Below are 7,405 nucleotides of genomic sequence, written 5' to 3'. Positions count from 1 at the left end.
ACCAGCGTAGTCTGACACACTTGTTTACATGCTTGTAGGTGATTACTGAAGGAACTTGGGAGCTTGCTGTCTGATGCTGCTGGAGTGGTTGTGGTCATGATAAACCGTTATCTTAATTTGCTTTTGATACATTACACATTGATACTTTTATGCTTCCGCTCAGTACTTGGTTTTGATTTAACTTTTCAGACGTTACATTAATTTCAATTGGGTATTTTATTATATTGTAACTTGTGTTTGATATGATTGGTGGCTCTTTGTTGAATCGTTACACCTCCATCAGGGACACGCCCTAGGTGGTAATTTGGGGGTGTGACATGGACAAGTTTAGGTAATGAGTTAGGACGGGTATGAGTTAGGATGAGTTTGGGTTAGGATGGGTAATGGGTTTATTAAGAAATGGGTTAGGATGGGTTTAGGTCAAGATGGGTTTTTGTCAAGATGGATTTGGGCATAATAGGCTAAAAACATAAATAAATAAATAAAAAATCAAAATAAAAAAAAATTCAAAAAAAAAATCAAATAAAAAAACAAAAATAAATAAATAAATAAACGCCTTTCCCACATACAACTCACAAGATATACCAACCAGCATTTTTAACAGATCACTACTCTCGCCCCTATCTCGTTTTCACACCCCGATTACTGTTGTGTAAAGTGAGCTCAAATTTAGTGTGCAAAAGTAATTTGAGAAATTTGTGTATGCTTTATGTGATAATAAATCTAATTATGTAAAAAAGCAGAATTACACGAACAAAAAAAACATACCAACACCCATTTTGTCTGGAAGTATCACATGTGTTTGTTTGGAGTCCAAGAATGACAACCCTTCAAGTTTGTACCGGTGGAGCTCACCTTACACTTACACCAAATGAGAAGATTTAATAAATCGTTCCAAAATGCAATAAATTGCATACCTCGAGGAAGAAATTCGGGAAATTTTCAATTGCAAAATTCTTTTGACTCAACCACATCACAAATGGTTTTTTCTTTCTTTGTTTCCCATTCTCACACAGGGATTCCTCATTCCTATTGAATTGAAGGACATTATGATCAGGAAAAAAGCAAACTTCCATGAACTTTCAGATAAATAAAAAAGCAAACTCCTTTGCGTGCTTTATTATATTAGGAAGATAACTAAGCTAAAATTAGAACCATATTCGGCTCGCTCCTAGCTTGAGCCAGTTCGTAGCTTTACAAATTGACCTGTATATCTATGTTTTATAAAATCAATAAATAGTATGTTAACAACAATTTAAATTATAATCAAATTATCAATACATCGGAAAATAAGTAACTTTATACAAAGCTAACGAACAAGTTAATTGAGCCAACCCAACTTGTGACCTAGTGGCGAAGTTTGAGATTTTCGACCGGAGGGTCGAAAACGTATATACCCAAAAATCTCTATACGAAAACTACATACTCTCCACAACTAAGCGAAAAATTCGAGGGTTCGGCCGCCCACTAAAAGCTACCTTCGTCTTGAACTTGGTTTTGATACTCATATATGAGCACAATTAACTCGGGTATTAAGGAGCTAATTTATACGTGACATGGCACATGTATTTGAACAACCCTACCGTTGGTTTTTATAATTCTATCTTTTCCACATGCCAATATGTTGATCTTATAATATACTAGGTTAGAACCCCGTGTATTATACGGGTTGAATAAATGTAATTTTATATTATTAAATAATAAAAAAGTTATATCTTTATGAACCCCGTATATTGTACGGGTTAAATATATATAATTTTATATATCAAATAATAAAAAAAGTTATATCTTTAAAAACCATGTGTATTACACAAATTAAATAAATGTAATTTTGTATACTAAATACTAAAAACGTCGTATCTTTAAAGAACCCATGTATAATCGGGTTGAATAAATGTACCAAATAATAAAAAATTACATCCTTAAAAACCCCTTATATATGTGTTGAATAGATCTAAAAAAGAGTTATATCTTTAAAAACCACGTGTATTACACATATTAAATAAATGTAATTTTGTATATTAAATACTAAAAACGTCGTATCTTTAAAAAAACCCGTGTATAGTCGGGTTGAAAAATCTACCAAATAATAAAAAAAAATTATATCCTTAAAAAAACCCCATGTATTATACGTGTTGAATAAATATAATTTTACATAGCAAATGATAAAAAAGTTATATCTTTAAGAACTTCGTATATTACACAGATTATATAAATGTAATTTTGTATAGTTAATAATAACAAAATTTATACAAAATAGTTTATTAAAATTAAATTCCTTAAAATATAAAGTTACATTTTCATCATAAATATTATTTATAATATCAACAAAATCATAACATTTAACCCGTAAGATATTAAAATACGGGGTTAAATATAAATGTACATAAAGTGTAATAAATGTATATTTTATATGTTTTTTAAACGGATAAATAATAATAAAATTAAATTGATATGTGAAGGGACATCAGATTTCAGGATTATTATTATTATTATTATTATTATTATTATTATTATTATTATTATTATTAATTTAGGATTAACTATGAAACTAAAGGGATTATATTTTAGGAGGGAAAATAGATTTCTAGATAGTCTCATCGATTGCCATGTGTCTCAAATTGGTTTACTTTATTATATGTATAGATATAGATGCCATAATGACACTCATTATTATTATAATATATAATATAATAATCATACAAACTCATACCATATGCTCCGCTAATCTAGCACATTGCCACATTGCATCCAGTATAAAAATCCACTAAAAATTGAATAATAACAACCGCTTCAAAAATTCTTAAACATCAAAATATTTCAATAACAAAATAGTTAAACATCAAAATATTTCATAACAAAAGCATAAGGTTAATACCCATATCTATAATCTATAAAGAACTAGTAGTCTACTATTGACTAGGGCAATGCCATCATCCTTTAATATATGGAAAATTCTGAACATACTAATCCGGTGACACCTTGGACGTGAGAGCCATCTCCAGCAATAAAAAATGTTTCAATTGTTATACAATGGGAGACAGACGCGTTCGTATAAGAGGAAGCACATAATCTGTTTTAAGAGAAGTACATTGATTATTGAACACGTGCCTCAACCAAAATCATCAACCTTTTAATATGCTCATTGTTTATATACATTAACATAATTTACAATAATTAAGATTAAAAGAAATAATATTACTTGAAATAAAAAAAATAAAATAAAATAAGGAAACAAATAATGTGATGTTTGAATTACTTCATATTGAGATTTGAAAAGCAAGCACGGAATAGGTGGTCTAGGTCAACATATTTTATGGAGTATCAGGTTTTCCTTAAGCACCGGCTAATGATCCTTTTGTTTCGACTGTGAAGTATAGACTTATTATCCATTTATCTGTCACTTTATAGTAATTCACATGATGACCAGTTATTAATAATAGAGTAAATTACTTTTTAAGTCCCTGTGTTTTAGTGGTTTTAACCACTTGAGTCAAAAAGCAAAAAACTTAACACCCTGAGTCCCTAGCCATTTATTTTATAACCTTTTGAGTCCAATTTTGTTCATTTTATAATGGTTTGAGTCCAATTTTCAAAAGGTTAAAATTTGGACTCAAATGGTTATAAAAAAAGCGTCTAGGGACTCAGGGCGTTAAACATTTTGATTTGAACTCAAATGATTAAAACCACTAAAACATAAACGCTCAAAAACTCAAAAACTAATTTACTATTAATAATAAGACCATGTGTAGTGGTGAACAAACATAATGCCCCCACTATGGGGCATTATCCGACACGTGGCATCCTAGTCAGCGTTGGGGCATTATAGCAAAAGTGGCGTAGTGAGACATTATGCCAATAACCTCCATTCAATCATTAAAAAAAAGAAAAGGAAAACAATGCAATCATTAAACAAAAGTGGGGTTGTTAGACTGAAGAAAGCTCTCATTGGCCACATTCGGGCACTTGAGCGTTTTAAATAAAACGCCTAACATGCAAACCATTAAAAAAAAACGCTTTATAACGTCCGGTGTAGTGGGGGAGGGGCGTTTTAAGGCGTTTTTTTCAATTTTTTTTTTTTAAATCACGCCCCACCACGGGTGGTCTAAATGATTCACATGTGATAATAAGATTTGTACATTTGATCACAAAAAAAAGTAGGTGGTCAGTAAAGAAGTCAAGGAGCACTGTTTTGTGACTTTTGTCTTGTCTTGTAGCATGTGTTTGTGCTTTGTGGTCATCCTGCTTTAAATTCACATTCATATCAACCCATAATTCATTTACTGAGGTCAAACAAGTTTCACTACTCAATTATATTTATTTATAGGATTGGATAAATTACACTTTTCGTCCTTTATGTTTATACTGGATTGCAATGGATACCCTTTAACTTCAATAATTACAATCACAGTCCTTTTTTTTGATAAAAACATTACACCGTAAATCCTTTAACATTAACTCAGTTAAAATTTTCAGTTATGTATGACATGTGACTTGCATATAAGGGTGTTATTGTCTTTTCCCATTCTAATACAATAAAAAAAAGAAATTAAAAAATCCCCCCCCCCCCCTCTCTCTCTCCACCTACCACCACCATCAACCACCCACCACCACTCTCTCTAACTCACAACCAAACCACCACCACGAGATTCCTTTTTTTCTGCATCACCGCACAACTGAGAATGATTTACCATATCTGATTGAATTAATAGTTACATCATATAAAATGAAACCCACAAGACAGAAACGATCAAATATAAACAGTGTAATTTAATAGTAATAAAGCTGCAGAGAGAAGATAGTATGATACTTAGACTTTCCTTCTATAACAATGAATTTAAATGATATTTCATTATAGAAGTTAGTGCTTTTGAGAAGTTATTGGAATCTTTTTAATAAAAAGAGTAGGAAAATCAACCACAAAACTCACTGTATCAGGCACAAATTCAATCAACAATGTTGCGACCTACAACTCCAAACCCTAATAAACAAGAAAATCAAATTAATTTAGAAAACCAAAAGCCCTAATAAAATCTACGAGACTCACAGCAAGAATCAAAAATTGCTCGAGTAACTTCTTGACTGGCTCGATCTCTGAAGTCTGATCCAAAACTGCTCGGATCTAACCACTCTGTAAGTCTAAATCATTACTCGATCCCATACCAGATCCAAAACTGCTTGGATCTAACCTCTTAGTTGTTTCTTCAATATCATAGCTCTTTCTTCGATGTGATTATCCATCTTTATACGGGTCAATAGTCAACGTATCATGCCGGCGGATTCTAGAGAGAGGGATTCGAGAGAGGGAACTGAAGAGGAGAGAGGAGGAGGGGAGCAAGATATGGTGGTTAGGGTTAAGGTTAGGAAGTTGTGGAAGATGAAGTGTGTATATGAATTTTTTTTTTATTTTATCTATTAAATATTTAAATAAAAGATGAATTGACCAGAATACCCTTGAGTAAAGAAAGTTAACTGAAAATTTTAATTTGGTTAGTGCTAAAGGACGTACAATGTAACAGGTTTTGCAAATAAAGGATTGTGATTGTAATTATTGAAATTAAAGGCTATCCGTTGCAATCCAGTACAAACATAAAAGACGAAAAGTGTAATTTATCCTTATTTATATTTATATTTATACATTTATACATATACATATTAAAAGCAAGTCATCATGAATAGTAATATTTCTTTTTTAATATTATTATACATATTAAAAGCAAATCAAAGATTTTTATATTACTTTTTTGATTTTGATTGTTTTATTACTTAATTCGTTTTTATTGGAAAGATATCGATTTGGTATATTACAATATTAGTACAATATACGCACTTGGTATAGAAATTAACATATGTTTTACATCGATAAAAAATGATAAAAACGAAGCACTGATGTTTTTCAAACGGTATTAATTGGTTGAGAGTCATGGTAGTTGTACCGATATTCATTTATCGTTGCAGACAGAGTGGATAAAATGAAAAAAAAAATGAAATCGAAAACCATAAAAATGAATATAGATACCGTGATATATTGTCAGTTTATTGAAAGAGAACACAATAAAATAAATATCGTTATCAAAAGCGTTATATGTTAGGCGACAGTTTATAGAACACAAATGAATCGAATCGAACTGATGTCAACTGAACATCAGTATCTGTATCGATATTCGTTTCTAATTGTTTTTTATCGATGTAAGGTTTTCTCTTTCAATTATAATAGCGAGTATCAATATCGTAATGAGCCAAACTGATACCAACCAAATTCCCGCCGCAAAGCGCGGGGGAATATCACTAGTTTAACATTACTAATTGAGTGAAGCTCCTAATGGTGTGAATTTAGTTGATATATAATTCTGTTTTTCTTTTATAATTTTCAATATATAAAATTTTATAAAAAAATGAGTATGGCGTTGGAATGTGTTCATTTTTATCTAAATTTACATATAAATTATATAATAACGGAGCAATACTAACCGAAGTCATGCCACTTGAATAAACAAAAAGTTTGGTGAAAATAGTAATAGTAGGATTCAATTCTAATTAAATTAGAATGTCTCTAGTGGTTGATTTTTAGAGTAGAGACTAGAGAGAAGGTGAGACTGAAGGAAAAATCAAAACCATGCTTTGTGAGTGAAATGAGGAGAGAAATGATGACAATTGAGGTTGGTTTTGGAAGTAGAGAGATTGTTGTGAATAGGAAAGCTCGGGAGGTTTTTGGTAAGGTGATGACGTAATGATACTCTTAAAAACTCGAGGTAAATATGATTTTGCCCATTTGACTTGGCAAAAATCTTGGTTTTTGCCCCTAAACTTTTTTACTAACTACGTCTGTTTTGTTTGTTAATGTTTTATGAATTGACCAAAACAACCTTAGATTACTCAAATAATATAAAATTATGAAAAAAAAGCCTAAAGACAACAACTTAGAAACAATGTTTTATAATCCTTTTTATATACCGTACCAGATTTGGCTCAGAAACGAGTTAACCTATGAAAAAAAAGCCTAAAGACAACAACTTAGAAACAATGTTTTATAATCCGTTTTATATACCGTACCGGATTTGGCTCAGAAACGAGTTAACCGGGTGTATCGGGTGGTTCAACCGGGTGTACCAGACTGTTTAACCGGTTATTAAATAACTACAACACTATATGCACTCGTCATTGCAACGAGCAACTAGACATTTTCTATTAAAAAGTGCAACTTAAAAGCGCACTCAAAAACGTTTGAAGATAGTTTGATAAACTCGCTTGAAATCAACTCGTATAACTTTTTAGATGAGCTGAGCGGGCTCATATGGATTTCTAGTAGACGTAAGCTCGCTCTAGCTAAGCAGCATGCTATCTATACCAAAGTATGCACCTTAAACTTGGACACAAAAAGGCAAATAACCATAACATTTTTAGA

Source organism: Helianthus annuus, unplaced genomic scaffold (assembly GCF_002127325.2).
Source record: "Helianthus annuus cultivar XRQ/B unplaced genomic scaffold, HanXRQr2.0-SUNRISE HanXRQChr00c019, whole genome shotgun sequence".
Lineage (NCBI taxonomy): Eukaryota > Viridiplantae > Streptophyta > Magnoliopsida > Asterales > Asteraceae > Helianthus > Helianthus annuus.
This window is presented reverse-complemented; position numbering follows the sequence as displayed.